This window comes from Jaculus jaculus, chromosome 5 (genome assembly GCF_020740685.1).
Source record: "Jaculus jaculus isolate mJacJac1 chromosome 5, mJacJac1.mat.Y.cur, whole genome shotgun sequence".
NCBI classification, from domain to species: Eukaryota; Metazoa; Chordata; class Mammalia; order Rodentia; family Dipodidae; genus Jaculus; species Jaculus jaculus.
In genome coordinates this window covers 160,824,891-160,841,679 of record NC_059106.1, presented here as the reverse complement: position 1 = coordinate 160,841,679, position 16,789 = coordinate 160,824,891, and the positions used below count along the sequence as shown (strand labels likewise).

Here is a 16,789-nt window from a genome sequence, read left to right as displayed (position 1 = left end):
AAAAGAGAAGGACGTTTCTGGTCTGAAGCAGAACCACTGACAGTATCTACAGTAGTTTATATTCCTCCTCATAAATAGAAAAGTCAGATGAGAACCACCAGAAACTTACAGTAAGTGACGTCCACCATATAAGCCCATGCTTTAACGTGTCTCAAGCTCTTTTTAAACAACAGGCTTTCCTGGCATGTCAAAGCTACACTCCCACGGTTTTATATGAGTGGATAAAAGCAAGTCTGAAGTTTTAAAAGATCAATGCAAGAAACACAGACTTCCTAACCATAGGCATATTTGTAATAAACAGAAACGTCCTGGCAGAAACACTGAGGAAGCTCGAGTCCCTGGGGGGCGCGAAGGAGAATTAGAGCTTCATACAGGGGCTCTCAGGTATACTAACAGTTAAGGTGCCAGGGGTGGCAACTCATGCCTATAAACCCAGCATTCAGGAGCTGAGGCAAGAGAATTGCTGTGAGTTCAAAGCCAGCCTGGGCTATATAGTGAGACACTGTCTCAAAACAAATAAACTAAAAACTTCCAGGGTATTTTTCAGAATGTTAGTATTTGTGCTGCTCTTATTATAGTTTTTTTTAATAGTTAAAATAAAATTTTTAAAAAAAACCCAAAACCTCAGTCGGATGTGGTGGCACATGCCTTTAATCCCAACACTTGGGAGGCAGAGGTGGGAAGATTGCAGTGAGTTTGAGGCTAGCCTGGGACTGCAGAGCTACAGAGTGAGTGCCAGGGAAGCCTTGGCTAGAGTAAGACCCTACCTTGAAGCAAACAAACAAATAAACAACAGAGACAGAGAGAGAGAGAGAGACAGAGAGAGAGACTCAGGCTGGAGAGATGGCTCAGCAGTTAAGGAGCTTGCCTGAAAAGCCTAAGGACCCAGGTTTGACTCCCCAATCCCCACGTAACGTCAGATGTACAAAGTGGCACATGCATCTGGAGTTCATTTGCAGTAGCAATATGTCCTAGAAGTATTGTCCTCTCTTCTCTCTCTCTCTCTTTTTCTGGTCTCCCAACCAGACAGGTGATTTGTGCCCTGGGCAGCTGCGTGCGGTGGGTGGTCCCGCCTATCTTCAGTCAAGTGAAAAATGTGTCCTCTGACTACTGCAGAAGTCCTGAGGTAGGGCAGCCTCGGGGTTGGTTGATTGGAGGCTCAACGAGGGCTTTGGGGACTAGGGACTTCTCCTTTTCCCAATATTCTGTCTGGCCCGGTCTCCAGGGTAGCTACCAAACGCACAAGACAGCTGCCACCTTGCCCGTGCTCACAACCAGTAAGTGTGCTGTCCTGAGAAGGAAGAAAGGAGCTTTATCTTCATCATTCCTCTTTAAAAAAAAAAAAAGGATAATAACTTTTGGGATGGAGAGACAGCTTAGAGGTTAAGACACTTGCCTACAAAGCCTAAGGACCCATGTTTGACTCTCCAGATTCCACGTTAGCCAGACACACAAAGATGAAAGTGCAAGGTTGCACATGACCACTAGGTGGTGCAAGCGTCTGCAGTTCAATTGCAGTGGCTGAGACCCTGGTGCACCAATTCTCTCTCTCTCTCTCTCTCTAAAGTATTTTTTTGAATTTTTAAATATTTTTATTTGCAAGGAAAGAGAGAGAGAGAACTAGATATGGACTGGGTGCACCAAGGCCTTTAACTACTGCAAACAATCTTCAGATTCATGTGTCACTTTGTGCATCTGGCTTTCCTTGGTTATGGGGGAACAGAACTTGGGCCATCAGCTTTTCGAGCAAGCACCCTTAACCGGTGAGCCAGCTCTCCAGCCCCCATCATTCCTCTTTTTAAAAACAAAGCAGCTTTACCCATAAGCCCCTTGGTCCTCTCCCCAGATCCCAGTGACCCTGGCTGCATCACATGACCTAGCTCAACAAGGCACTGTTGTGAGGTAGGACTGCCATGATCCTGTGCTTTTCCAGGTGTCCTGAGACACATACTCTCATCTCAGTGTACAGGGAAACTCCTGAGCAAAATGGAGGTTTGTAAAGAAGGTGGAAGGAAAAAAGTTGCAAGTATGCAAGAAAGATGGGCAGTTTGGGTCACTATAATTACCTTTGGTATCACTCCTGGGCATATCTGGTGAGTTCGCTTTCCTATTAAGCTTCTTGCTCTTTTCATGTTTTTTGAATAAGAAGACATAAGTACTTTCTTATTTAAGCAATGAATTAATTACAGAACTCTGTGAAATTAAAAAAAAAAATGAAGGGATGGGTTGGAGAGATGGCTCAGTGGTTAAAGGCAATAGCCTGACAAGCGTGACAGCCTAGGTTCGATTCCCCAGTTACCCATATAAAGCCAGATGCATAAAGTGGCGCATGCAGCTGGAGTTCATTCGCAGTGGCAGGAGGCTGCTGTGAGCCCATACTCATTCACGCTCTCTAAAATAAATAAGTACTTTTGTAAAGCTGAAGGGTGATCATTGCTGCCTCTCCACCCTCACATCTCCCCTGAGAAGGAAGCTTTGGCTCTGTTTTGAGAAGTCCTCCTCCAGTGCCCTCCAGCCATCTGCGTATAGTCACGTATGTTCATGTGTACGCATGCATCCAAATTCCTATACACCTGCTGTCTAGTCCTGCTGTTGGCCTTCCCCATGAAACTCTCAGCACACCTAAAGCTACTTCACTTGCTTTAATGGGTGAATACTACTCCTCCGGGTGGAGATGTTGTTACTGTATATTTTAACTGCCACCTATTTATTTATTTATTTGCAAGGAAAGAGAGACAGAGAGATAGAGGCTATGGGCATGCCATGGCCTCTTGCCATTGCAAATGAACTCCAGATGCACATGCCACTTTGTACATGTGGCTCTACATGGGTACTAGGGAACCAAATCTGGGCTGTCAGGCTTTGCAAACAGGCACCTTTGACCCCTGAGCAATCTACCCAAGCCCCTTGACTAGGTTTTCAATCATGGCTTTACCATCTTAGCTAGCTAGAATGGAACCATCTTGAGAACTCTTTCTGGCTCTCTGCAACTTTGTACAATATTTTCCCATAAAATGAAAATCAATGAACAGTTACCAAAGGAAAGATCATCTTTCCCCTTCCGTAGATGCCATAGCATTTCACCTTTTTTAAATTTATGCCCAGCATGCACGAGGTGTGCCCATGTCACAGCATGCATTGGAGGTCAGAGGGCAGCTTCCGGGTGTCTGCTCTTTTACCTTCTTCTTCTTATCTTTTCTTTTTGGTTTTTCGAGGTAAAGTCTCACTGTGGCCCAGGCTGACCTGGGATTCACTATGGAATCTCACGCTGGCCTCCAACTCATGGCGATCCTCCTACCTCTGCCTCCCGAGTGCTGGGATGAAAGGAGTGCGCCACCACGCTCGGCTTTCTTCTACCTTCTTTGAGACAGGATCTCTTGCAGCTGCAAGTGAACACCCATTTAACCTGTTCACAAGCTTTGGATCCCCCTGCATTCACCTCCTGGGATCACAGAAGCGCATGCCACTTTGAGCTCCTTTCTATCCATCTTCACGTGGGTGCTGGGGAATCAAACTCGGGTTGGCAGGCTTTGCAAGCAAGCACCTTTAACCCCCGAGCCATCTCCCCCAGCCTGTCTTAGCCTTTGTGACTCCCTTGGGTGGACCCTCCCCCCTTTGGTCAGCAGAAGGGCCACAAACTTCCAATCTATCCAGTTGTTACTCTCTTGTCTATGAACAGAAAGATAAACCAATCTCCTGCTGCAAGGAGGTTGTCTATTTTCCACTGCTCCTTTGGTAATGTTTCTGGGTTCAAAATGACACACCATCTCTATGTCCCTGAAAAGGCCAACAACACAGAGCAGTTGTCTCCTTGCGCAGTTACACACTGACTCTTTGTGCAGTTCACACAGGAGCATCTGGGGAGAGTCATTAACAGCCAGAACTTCCTGGTGAACTGTTCCAACGGTTACTAATGGTGCTCACAGGCTGTTGAGTTGGAACCGTTATCCACATGCCTAGACACACACGCTTAATAACCCTTTCTAGGTTTCTTGAAGCAGTCAAAACTACATAAAATAGATTATGACTGAACCTATTCTGGACCCTTTGGTGGGTAGAAATTATTTCAATATGAGGCTATCACACCAAACATCCCAACTGATATTCAAACTGGGATGAACTTCCCAGGCCAACCCCTCTCTCTCTCTAAACATATGTGGGCATTCAGACTTGCTGATAACATCAATGACCACGTCTCAGGTCTTGGTATGGCTCCTGGTACCTCGGAATCTGCCAAGCTTCCTGTAGTTGCCCCCCAAAATTACCATGGTGCAGGAGCAAAGGAAAAGACACACATGGTTCACAGATGTTCCCTCCACCTCTGGAAGACCGGGCCACGGAAGGAGGCTGGAACAATAGAAGGAAATCAATCTGTAGGAATGGAGCTGAAATTAGTTTCTCTCTCTCTCATCCGATAGCACACAGTGGGAAAATAATTTTAATCAATCATTTTAATTAGTATTGATTAATAAAACTCTGCTCTTATCGCTCTGTACTAGGAAGCGCACAGCAGCTGAAGAGCAACTGGGGAAATAGCCCAGGTGAGAAAGCGCCCGCCTGGCAAGCCCGAGGACCTGAATTCAATGCCAAGAGCCCGAGTAAAAGAACCAGGCCCTGGTGGCACACACTTGTAACCCTAGGGCTGGGGAGCTGGGGCTGGCCAGCAAGTCAGTATAGCCTAATAAGCAAGTTCTAGGCCTTCCAGTCTCAAAAAAAAAAAGATACCCAAGGTTGTTCTCTGGCCTCCACATGCATATGCATACATATGTGCACATATACCCACACACATGCACCTGCTATATGAACACACGCACACACAGTCTACAACTGAACTGAGGAACCAGAGCCTCCACACACGAAAGATTGGACAGCACAAGGCGATACGAGATTGGGATGAAGCAAATGGGCTAATATGGGTCGACATGAAGACCGTATCGAGACAGCAGCTCAGTATTTCCAGTCAGCCACGTCACACCCTGAGAAGAAGGCCTGGTGGCGCCTGCTCACTCATAAAAGGAGCTCTTTGCTGATTTTCATGCTTTTTATGTGTGTCTTCATCTACTGGGCTTGCAGGAGCTTCCTCCAGATGCCTCTCTCCGTGCCTCTCCCATTTCCCTTGCCTTGAAGTAGCTATGACCATCCACGTGCCTCACCCCCCTTCTCCCCTCATCTGTTCCCCCATCTCCCTACTGTGAGGTTTTTGAGCAACGCACTTGTGTGATTAGAGAAACTAGAACCAGAAATAAAGTTACCTGCTTTCCTTGCGTATGGAAGAACTATGAAGGCTCTTAAGTAGGTCAGGCCCCACCTTGAAGGATCTCACTCAAGGTGACCGGGCGAGCTCCAACTTGTACCTCTGCCGTGTTGCTGCTGCCCTGAGGACCCCCTGGGGGCACTTATCTGACCCTGGGGTACATGGCTGCACACTTTGGGAACTCAAAGAGAGAAAATAAAGCAATCACCTGGAATTTTCTTTCTGAGGGGATTTCCTTTTTTATTGACAACTTCCATACTTACAAACAATAAACCATGATAATTCCCTCCCCTCCCTCACTTTCCCCTTCACAACTCGGCTCTCCATCACATCCCCTCCTCTCTCCATTAATCTCTCGTTTATTTTGATACCATCATCTTTTTCTCCTATTATGAGGGTCTCATGAAGGTATTACTAGGCACTGCAAGGTAATGGATATCAAGGCCAATTTCTGTCTGGACAGTTGCATTGTAAGGGGTGGTACCCTTCCTTTGGCTCTTACATTCTTTCTGCCACCTATTCCACAATGGACCCTGAGCCTTTGAGGGTGTGATAGAGATATTTCAGCTGGACACTCCTCAATCACTTCTCAGCACTATGTTGCCTTTTGGGTCATCCCAGTGGTCACCACCATCTGAAAAGAGAAGCTTCTCTAACCAAAAGTGAGAATAGCATTAATATATGAATTTGAACATTAAGTGTAGTGCTTTCAGAGCAATTTGGTGAGAGTAATATATACATTTATCCAGACAAGAGCAGGCTTTATACCCCTAAGGCTCATGACCTCTCCTGCCATAGGCTTTTGATTAGGTTTTCAGTACCAGGCATGTATTCCCTCCCATAAAGCAGGCTTCCAGTCCAATTTGAGAGCAGTTGGTTTCCCCCAGAGCAGACATGCCACTATTGCACCCGTTCGGTCATTTGGCCTGTCTGGCCAAACTTGAGGCTTCCAGTGTCCACTGTTTACACTGCTGATGACTTCTGTCTCCCATAGTGCTGCATGCAGTGCAGCTTTTTCCAGCTTTCAGTTGGCTGGGCTACAGGGAGAAGGTTTTCAACTCAGCTCCAGCTTGATTTCTCAGTGACCTTGCCGCCAAGGCATGTAAAGTCTTCAGCAATATGGTTTTACCATCTCTTTCTCACAGAAAACCAAGGGTCTTGGCAATAGCCTGTAATATTTTGGAGGCAACAGGGACCTCCCTGGCCAACGACTCACTGGAAGTATCGGAGGGGCTTTCTCTACAGCATGTTTCATCTGGGAAGTAAAAGTGGGCAAAGCCCTCCTGGTGGAATGGGTTCTTTGCTCCCCAGGCCTGTTCCTCATAAAGAAACAGGCCCAGGCAGGGCCATAGGCCCTGGGCTCCCAACTAGAGGCTGTTTCTGGTAGTTTATGGTCTGGCCGACTTCAATTTCTCATGTGTCACCTTTCCAGGGGCTGCAAGGCCCAGCGATCTGGACACGAGCCAACAAGTCAAGGACTGCTGAAGCCACAGTCTTCACTCTTCCACTGACACCAGCGACCTCACAGCCCAGCCAAACCACATGGCCTCTTGTTTGCTTGATGTATGAGGTGGGTAGTTTGCTTTCCCTCCAAAAGAGGACTCCAAGGAACTAATTAGTTAAAATCTGTAAACATGCATCATTATAATTATTATTCCAGTTTCTACTCAAAGCTGAACTTTCCAAATGAAAAGAAAAATAGTGACGCTGTCTCCGAGGGCAGCTGCCTCTACTTTCCTGGTATTTCCAGTCTGGCTGGTAAGAGAAAGTCTCTGGAAACTCTCTGCTTGATTGACCCAGAGCTGTGATTGATACATTGGAGGATGAGGAGGTGAAGAAACCGAATCCTGGGCATGCCTGTGCTCTAGGTTCTCAGCCTGTGTTGTTCTAGTGAAACCTGACTGTCTGCAGCGAGACCCAAGGGGATGCCACATGCATACAGCAGGGTGTTTGAAAGTGAACCTTCAAGTTCATTGGGGTTTCACGAGTTGTATGGATGGCTGGTAGAGCTTTGGTCTTTAAGGTATAAGTCTCAAAGCACTTCCCTGTGGACGCCGTTACAAAGACTGCTGCATGCTAAGGGCTAGTAGTTCTCAACAGTGATTCTTCCACCGTATGTATCTTCTTGGTGGGATGCTTAGCTATGGCTCCCCTTCTCTGGAGCTTTAAAAAAAATGGGCTGGAGGGATGGCTTAGTGGTTAAGACATTTGCCTGCAAAGCCAAAGGACCCAGGTTCGGTTCCCCAGGACCCACATTAGCCAGATACACAAGGGGGCTCATGCATCTGGGGTTCATTTGCGGTAGCTGGAAGTCCTGGCACACCCATTCTCTCTCTCACTCTCTCTCTCCCTCTCCCTCTTTCTTTGTCAGATAAATGAATAAAATAAAATATTAAAAACTTTAAAAAAAAAGTTCTACCTCATCTTCAGTCCCACTTCGCTGTGGCCAGCAAGGAGTCCACACACCTACCCATTTCCTAATTCCACTGGAAGAAAACAAAAAGCCACTCTCACTTTCCAGGGCCAAGATGCACGCTCCCTGCTTGTGACTTCCGGTCTGAACTCCTTCCAAGATGGCTGACACCGGAAGTGCCTTTCAGTCAGACCAGATTTTCCTGCTCAGCCACAGAAAGCCAGGTTACAACACAAGGAGCCTGACAGCCATGCCTCGGGCCAAGTGGAGACAGGGTAATACCTTGACACTGAATACAAGGGCGGTTCTTAAACATTTGCTCAATATTTACTTAGATGAATGGCCCGAGACTCTAAATACATCCAGGGAGGGCCCAGCAGGCAGAAAGGCCAGGAACAGGCGGCATCAGCCCCTCCCGTGCATCCAGAGAATTCATTTCTGGCTCTAAATTCGCACCCCATCCCCTCAGCACAATACAAATCCCACAGTTAGTCGCACTCACCTGCCAGACCAGGTAATATTCAGGAGCAGGCTGGGCCTGTGTCTCGCCCCGGGCTCCAGGCACATTCGTGTCCTGGACTTGGAGGACTGCTGGACTCGCAGTATCAGCTCCTGTCTCGCCACTGGTTGCGGCCATGTTGCAGCCACTCAGCTGGCCCACGCCAGCTGCTTTCCAAATGCATGGGGAGTCTCCTGAGCATTCTGAAGTTCTTGTTCCTGGAGACTGTCCTGCCCCTTGCCCACCACTTCTTGTCTCTGGAGATCCTCAACATACCCGTCTGGTGGGACACAGAGAAGTTAGGAAGGACTGCCAGCTCTTTGGGTCTTTATAAACTTGATCCTGGCTTCCCGCCTGGATCCCTTCTTCAGATACCCTTGGCATTCCCAGCCTGAGCCCATAGCAACCTGAACCTCACCCTCTGTCCCTCCATCATGCCCAAGAAGGTCACCCAAGCTGAGCCCCTGCCAAACATTGCACTGGGTTTCAATGGGGTCCTCCAAAATCAGTAATGCTTGTTGCTAAAAATATTCACCAGCGACGAGTGAGAGCAAACCAGAAGTTGTGATTTTTTTCCCTTGCCCTCGTCTCCTGAGCTTGAGACGGCTACTATTTTCTGCCACCCTAGTTTTGTGTTGTCTGATATTTATTGTCGTTTCTGGTATATATTGATGCTTTGCAGGAAGCATCTAGATCCCTGTGAAATGAACACAGGTTTACTGTAAGAAATAAATAGAACCCGGAGGCTGCAGAGATGGCTCAGTGGTTAAAGGCACTGGCTTGCAGAGCTTGATGGCCCAGGTTCAATTCCGCAGGACCCACATGGAGCCCCATGCACAAAGTGGTGGCTGCATCTGGAGTTTGTTTGCAGTGGAAGGAGGCTCTGACAGGCCCATACTCACTCTTTCTGTCTCTCTCTCCCCCCTCATAAATAAATAAATTTAAAATATTTTAACTTAAAGAAAATAAAACAAAACTGCATGGAAGACTGTCATGGCCAGAACCTCCTTCTTTCCAACTCGGACCTTAGCTCCACTTCCCAACAGCCTCTGGAGTGGTCTTCAGAAGGAGGAAGGGTTCTTAACACCATCAAAATGCAAACACTTCTTCTCTACTCAAATAGACTCCTAAGTGTTTGAAAGAGCATCTATTTTACTCCACTACATGGAAGTGATGCAGGTTACTTAATCTCTCTACCTGATCATCTCGTAGGTTTTGAGCTGGGGAGATAGCTCATCTGGTAAAGTTCCATCCCCAGAACCCATGTGAGAATGTTTGCAAGGATGGTGCCCACCTGTAGTCCAGCCCTAGGGAGGTAGAGACAGGAGGCTCCCCAGAGCTGGCTCACCACACAGTCTATCCTAGTTGGTGAGCTGTAAGCCAACAAGAAACCCTTTTTAGGGCTGGAGAGATGGCTTAGCGGTTAAGCGCTTGCCTGTGAAGCCTAAGGACCCCCGTTCGAGGCTCGGTTCCCCAGGTCCCACGTTAGCCAGATGCACAAGGGGGCGCATGCGTCTGGAGTTCATTTGCAGAGGCTGGAAGCCCTGGCGCACCCATTCTCTCTCTCTCCCTCTATCTGTCTTTCTCTCTGTGTCTGTCGCTCTCAAATAAATAAATAAATAAATTAATTAATTAATTAATTAATTAATTAATTAAAAAGAAACCCTTTTTAAAACAGAGGTAAATGATGTGCCTGAGCATGACATCTGAAGTTACCCTCTGGTCTCCACATGCACGCACCCAACGCACACACCACCATCGCCACCACCACACACAGAGAACGATTGTCAGGTTGTTTTTTCCCCCTGTAAAGAACTCATGAGCATTGACTATTGTGTTATGTATATCTGCTTTATCTTAAGGGTATAGCTGTAGGGTAGATTTTTAGCAGAAAAACTGTAGTGTTAAGAATGTTCAAAACAAGGGCTGGAGAGATGGCTTAGTGGTTAAGCGCTTGCCTGTGAAGCTTAAGGATCCTGGTTCAAGGCTCGATTCCCCAGGACCCACGTTGGCCAGATGCACAAGGGGGCGCATGCGTCTGGAGTTCATTTTCAGTGGCTGGAGGCCCTGGCGTGCCCATTCTCTCTCCCTCTCCCTCTCCCTCTCTCTCTCTCTCTCTCTCTTTTTCTTTCTGTCTGTCATTCTCAAATAAATAAATAAAAATGAACAAAAAAGAATTTTTAAAAAAGAAGAATGTTTAAAACAAGGCCTAAGAGTGTTTGTTGCAGAAGCATGAGGGCCTAAGTGGGCCTGAGACCCTCTGAGTCTGATTCCCCAGCGCCCATGAACCTGCTGGACATGGCTAGGCAGACCTGTCATCCCGGTACTGAGGGAGGTCGAGACTGGAGAAAGGCTGGGGCTCATGAACACTGAAGCTTGAGTTCAGAGAGAAACTGTCTTCAGGAAGTACACAGATGAGTGACAAAGGAGGATATTTAACACTCTCCTCCGGCTCCCACGTGTGCACACACTCATGCACACAGCACACACATGCCACACCACACATGCTGCAAATGCCACGTTGCTCAGGATAAGCAAAAACAGGGGGTGCTGGGTGGTTGGCTCAGTAGATAAAGCACTTGTGACACAGGCCTGAGCACCTGAGTCTGTAATCCCAGACTCCATGTAAAAACCAGAAGCTGTGGCAGGCTTCTATCATCCTCACATGGGGCTGGAGGGATGGCTTAGCGGTTAAGGCATTTGCCTGCGAAGCCTAAGGACCCAGGTTCGATTCCCTAGGACCCACGTTAGCCAGATGCACAAGGGGGCGCACGCATCTGGAGTTCGTTTGCAGTGGCTGGAGGCCCTGGTGCGCCCATTCTCTCTCTCCCTCTCTCTGCCTCTTTCTCTCTCTCAAATAAATAAAGGAAAATATATTCCTAGCATGGTGCTGGTGAGATGGGAGGCAAAGAGAATTTCCCAGGAGCTAGCAGGGTGATGAACCACGGTAAACCAGAACAAGAGACCCTGACTCATACAAAGTGCAAGTCAAAGACGGCCAACCCCAGAAAGTTATCCTCTGGCCTCCACACACGCACTGTGACGCACGCACCATGACACACATGCAGCGGCACTTACACACATACACACATCAAAATAAAACATTTTTTTTAAGTAATCGTGGGCTAGGGAAATGGTTCAGTGGGTAAAGTGCTTGTCATGCAAGCACGGGTACCTGAGTTCAGATCACCAGAGCCCATGCAGAGCCAGGCTCTGTGGCAGGCGTCGGTAATTTCAGCACGCTTACTGCAAGAAGGGAGGCTGAGACAGAAGAACCTATTGGAAGCCCATGGGCCAATCAGACTGGCAAACAGCCATGAGCAATGAAAACCCTGCCTCAAACAAGGTAGGAAGGGGCTGGAGAGATGGCTTAGCAGTTAAGGCATTTGCCTGTGAAGCCAAAGGACCCTGGTTCGATTCCCAGTACCCACGTAAGCCAGATGTACAAGATGGTGCATGTGTCTTGAATTGGTTTGCAGTGCCTGGAGGCCCTGGCATGCCCATTCTCTCTCTAATGTATCTATTGCTAATATATAAATAAGATAAAATACTTTACAAAACAAGGTAGAAGACGAGAACCAACACCTGAAAGTTGTCCTTTGACCCTCTGACCCCACACGTGTGCCATGGCACACACTTGTGTACTCACATACATGAACACACACATCAAAAGACTAAATAGGGCTGGAGAGATGGCTTAGCGGTTAAGCGCTTGCCTGTGAAGCCTAAGGACCCCGGTTCGAGGCTCGGTTCCCCAGGTCCCACGTTAGCCAGATGCACAAGGGGGCGCACGCGTCTGGAGTTCGTTTGCAGAGGCTGGAAGCCCTGGCGCGCCCATTCTCTCTCCCTCTACCTGTCTTTCTCTCTGTGTCTGTCGCCCTCAAATAAATAAATTAATTAATTTAAAAAAAAGACTAAATAAAGTTCACAGCTTAATACTTGATTCGTATTCTAGATATCTGTTCCAAAAAAAAGAAAAAGAAAAGAAAGAAAGAAAGTATCCCATGGAATTGGTCACCACAGTGACTGTAAGAGCCAACTTGCTCTTACCCATGAATGGAAATGTGGAGCCTTATATCTCCCCGCCTCCCCGCCCCCCATCAAACCAGTGAATTTGACTGGATCAGCCGGGAGGGAGTTAACTGTGGCAATTCTGAGAGGTTCTGCATCTTCTTGTCACGGTGTCCCCTGAGTTCCTCTGCCACAGTGTGTGTGGCACCGGGCAAGGGGAACCTGCTGGGAGGGGCCGTGGTGGAGCTTCCCTGAGTCTTGGCAGCACTGGTGACTCTGGGTGAGCTGTGAAGTGGGGGCTCAGAGGTTAGGGGGGGCCATCCCAAGCTGTGCTCTGCCTTGGGCCACCTCTTGACCTCTTACAGACCTTCTAACCTTCCCACCCAAAATGCCTGGTCTCTGGTCCTTTCCTATCCATGATGTCTTATTAGGCACTTATTAAGGAACTTGATGGGGTCACCATTCAGGGGCTCCCTGCTCCAGCAGCTCAAAACTTCAAAAACTATCGAAGCTTCAAAAACTATCTAGGGGACTGGAGAGATGGCTTAGCAGTTAAGAGCTTGCCTGTGAAGCCTAAGGACCCTGGTTCGAGTCTCAATTTCCCAGGACCCACGTAAACCAGATGCACAAGGTGGCGCATGCATCTGGAGTTTGTAGTTCATTTGTAGTGGCTGGAGGCCCTGGTGTACCCATTCTCTCCCCCCCACCCCATCTCTTTCTCTATCTGTCGCTCTCAAATAAATAAGTAAAATTTAAAAATGTTTTAAAAAACGACCCAGGGACAAGTCTAACCTGCTAAGGGTGCTATTTTCTAAAATTCTAGAGAACTTGAATTACTAGAAAAGGAAACCATAAAGATGCACAAAGCATAGCTGGGCCTGGTGGCAACAGGCCTGGAATCCCAGCTACTTGAAAAGCTCGGGAGGGAAGCTCACAGCTTCAAGATCAGCCTGTGTGACAGAGTGAGTTCAAGGCCAGCACAGATAACTTACTGAGACCTTGTCTCAAAATTAAAAAGGGGGAAAGAGCCCTGGGCATAGAGCTTAGCAGAAGACTAATAATAAGTTTACATCCTGTGTAATGTTTTGCCAAGCATATGAGGCCCTCCGTTCAAATTCCTATCCCCCCCCCACCCACACACACAAAGACAAATTATTCTAAGCCTATTTGTTTTGTTTGGTCTGTTTTTGTACTGGGAATAAGAGTTAGGGTTTCACACTCCCTGGGCAGCTGCTGTACATCTCTAGCCCTTGAATGTCATTTTTATTAAAGAGAAGTCCCATTACGCTGTTAATCTGCTGCCACTCAGGTGCTCAGTGCTTCCCTCTGTATCTGGTCTCATCCCCCTGGAGATTGGTGCCGCAGAGCTGGAAAGCACAGCCCTGGGAGCCTCGGCGTCCACTTGGCCCTAAAGCCCGCGCCATTCACCTGGGAGGTGACATTCACCCACTAGGGGAAACTCTAGGTTTGGGGACGTGACAGCTTTAGACCAGCACTCAAGGTTAGCATTGGGCTGAGGTTGAAGTTCAGGGCTCTGCCCCAGCTACCAGTTGCAGTTGCCTTTTCTACCCAGCACACCTTCAAGAAGCCACGTGGGAGACACCATCGTCTTTCCTTGAAGCATTTCCTCCTGTTTCACGCATGTGAGATGCTAAACCTTCCTCTCAGTGTTGTCCCCTCTCTACAACCCGCCGCAGACTAGTCAAGGAAATACAAGTGACGTGTGAAATTGGGGTGTGGACAAAAGGGAAGTAAAAGTTTTCTCTCAAACCAGCACAGCTTTTCAATTTACCTTTAAAATTTTTTTGAGAGAGAGAATGGGCATGCCAGGTCCTTCAGCCACTGCAAATGAATGCCAGATGCCTGCGCCACCTTGTGGTGCATGTGCAACATTACACACTTGCATCTCTGCGTTTGGCAAGAGCCTTACCTGCAAAGCCATGTCTCCTCACTTTACTTTTTAAATAAGTTTACATCCTGTGTAATATATATCCTATAGGCCTTTTTGTTTGTGTTTTTCTTTAATTTATTTAAGCTATTTATTTATTTATGAAGGAGAGAGAGAATGGGTGTTCCAGGGCCTCTAGCCACTACAGACTGACTTCAGACACATGAGCCACCATGTGCACCTGGCTTACGTGGGTTCTGGGAATCAAACCTGGGTCCTTGGGTTTAGCAGGCAAGTACCTTAACCGCTAAGCCATCTCTCCAGACCTCCTTTTGTTTTTGAGACATGGTTTCATGAATACATCCAAGGGTGACCTTGAACTTCTGATTCTCTTGCCACCACAAAGTGCAAGGATTACATAAGTTATATATCCCAGGTCCGTCGAATAGGTCTTAGCTCAGAAAAATTATCAAGACACAGTTCCTCAAGTTAAGAGATTATTTTAAGTCTTTTGTCTTTAAAAGGGGCAGCGTATTTCAAGTACTCCAGGAAAATTGGCGACCTAATTGCCTTTCAGAGGCTGAGATAGAAGATTACAGCGGCATCTAGTGGAAATGAATGGTTTAACAGTTGGCGCTGAAGAGAAACAGTCAACTTTTAAATATTGTATTTCATCCACTGTAACACTCATGCTTCCTGTTTTTCACACTTTTTAAATTGGGGTGTGGCTTGTAAGAGATGGAATGTGGTAGTTTAAATTCCTTTCTTTATTAGTGATTCTTCATCTCACAATGAACTTCTTAGGCTCATCAAAATATAAACTTTCAAACCAGACATGGTGGTGCATGCCTGTAATCCCAGCACTCAGGAAATGGAGACAGGAATATCAGAAATTCAAGGTTATGCTTAGCTACATGTTGAGTTCAATGCCAGCGTGAACTACATGAGACCCTGTCTTAAAAAATTAAAAAGTATATAATTTCCCATGACACTGTGGGATGCTACTCAGTTACTTTTTTTTTTCCAGGAATATTTATTGAATTTCTCCTTGGTGTCTGGAACTCCATGGTTGGCAGTATTTTGCTCATTGCACAGGTTTCATTCCCATCATATTCAAACTCTTGGTCATAACGTGTAATATGTAATGTCACTTTTTCTTCCTTATGATCCACTGATGCCTTGATACATTGTGTGTGATGTGCATGTGTGTGTACATATGTGTGTGCACATGCATTCAGAGGCTGGAGGACATTCTTTAAGAGTGTCATCCACCTTTTTTAAAAATATATTTTATTTTTATTTATTTATTTTAGAGAGACAGACACAGAAATAGGCAGGTAGAACGAGAGAGAGAATGGGCACACCAAGGCCTCCAGCCACTGCAAACGAACTCCAGAAGTATGCTCTACCTTGTGCATCTGGCTTATATGGGTCCTGGGGAGTCAAAACTGAGTCCTTTTGCTTTGTAGGCAAGCACCTTAACCACTAAACCATCTCTCCAGCCCCCATCCACCTTTTTTTGACAGGGTCTCTCACTGGTCTGAAGCTCGCCAAGTAGGCTAGACCAGCTGCCCAGCAAGCCCCAGGGATCCATCTGTCTCTGCCTCCCCAGGACTGGGATAACAAGCTTGTACCACCACACCCAGATTTTTTTTACATGGGCTCTGGGGATCCAACTCAGGTCCACATGCTGGTGAGGCATGCACTTTACAGACTGAGCTATTTCCCCAGCCTCTGATGCATGGATATTAATGAAACCTAACTCCATGCACTTACAGATCCATTCCTGTTTAAACCCAGTAATCCTCACCACTGGTTGCATGTTAGAATCATGTAGAGTTTACTACGTCGTCACTTCTCAGAGATCTGAACTCTTAAGAGTGAGGCCCAGCCATTAAAAATTGTTACATACTTCCCAAGTGACCTAATGTGAAGCTGGGTGGAGAACATTTTCTTCATTTATGTCAGATGCGTTTCAAATTATATAGATGTCTTAACAGAAATACTAGGTTTTTCTATTAAATATTCAGGGTGGCTGGAGAGATGGCTTAGTGGTTAAGGCGTTTGCCTGAAAAGCCAAAGGACCTTGGTTTAATTCCTCAGGACCCACATAAGCCAGATGCACAAGGCGGGGAGGCACATGCATCTGGAGTTTGTTTGCAGTGGCTGGAAGCCCTGGTGCACCCATTCTCTCTCTCTCTCTCCCTCTTTCTCTCTTCATCTCTTAAACAAATAGATTTTTAAAAAAAAATAGTCAGTGGAAAGTATGTTTATATTTTTTTATAATTTTAGCCAGGCGAGTGACAGAGGCCTAAACATCCTAGCACTTGGGAGATGGAAGTGGAAAGACCAGGAGTTCAAGAGCATCCTCGGCTCGTAGGAGTTCAAGGGTACCTGTGCTACATGAGAACGTATCTCAAAAACAAGAAGGAGTAGAAGGAGGCAGAGAAGAGGAAGCTAGGTGTGGTGGTGCAAGCCTTTAATTCCAGCACTAGGGAGGCTGAGGTAGTAGGATTGCTGCGAGTTTGAAGCCACAGAGTGAGTTCCAGGTCAGCCTGGACTAGCGTGAGACCATACCACAGGGGTGGAGGGGGAGCAGAAAACTCTTATTTCTAATGACTAACATATTTATGGGTGCAAAAAAAATGCCTATAAAAACAGCAGGATATACGCTAAAGCCATGACAGCCAGGGAGAAATTAGCTCCTAAATACATTCAGGCAGA

The 16,789-nt window shown here is 46.8% G+C and overlaps 1 protein-coding gene across 2 annotated transcripts in view; it reads left to right on the top strand.

Annotated features, from left to right (window-relative positions):
• Nucleotides 1-16,789, top strand: part of Cldn14 (claudin 14) — an 88,637-nt gene that overhangs the window by 29,194 nt on the left and 42,654 nt on the right. The window contains exons 2-3 of one of the 2 annotated variants that reach the window (XM_045150805.1): nucleotides 4,500-4,541; nucleotides 6,687-6,824. The gene's annotated coding sequence lies outside the window, so the exon portion shown is untranslated. The remainder of the gene's footprint in view (nucleotides 1-4,499; nucleotides 4,542-6,686; nucleotides 6,825-16,789) is intronic. The other variant, XM_045150804.1, reaches the window with a different exon arrangement.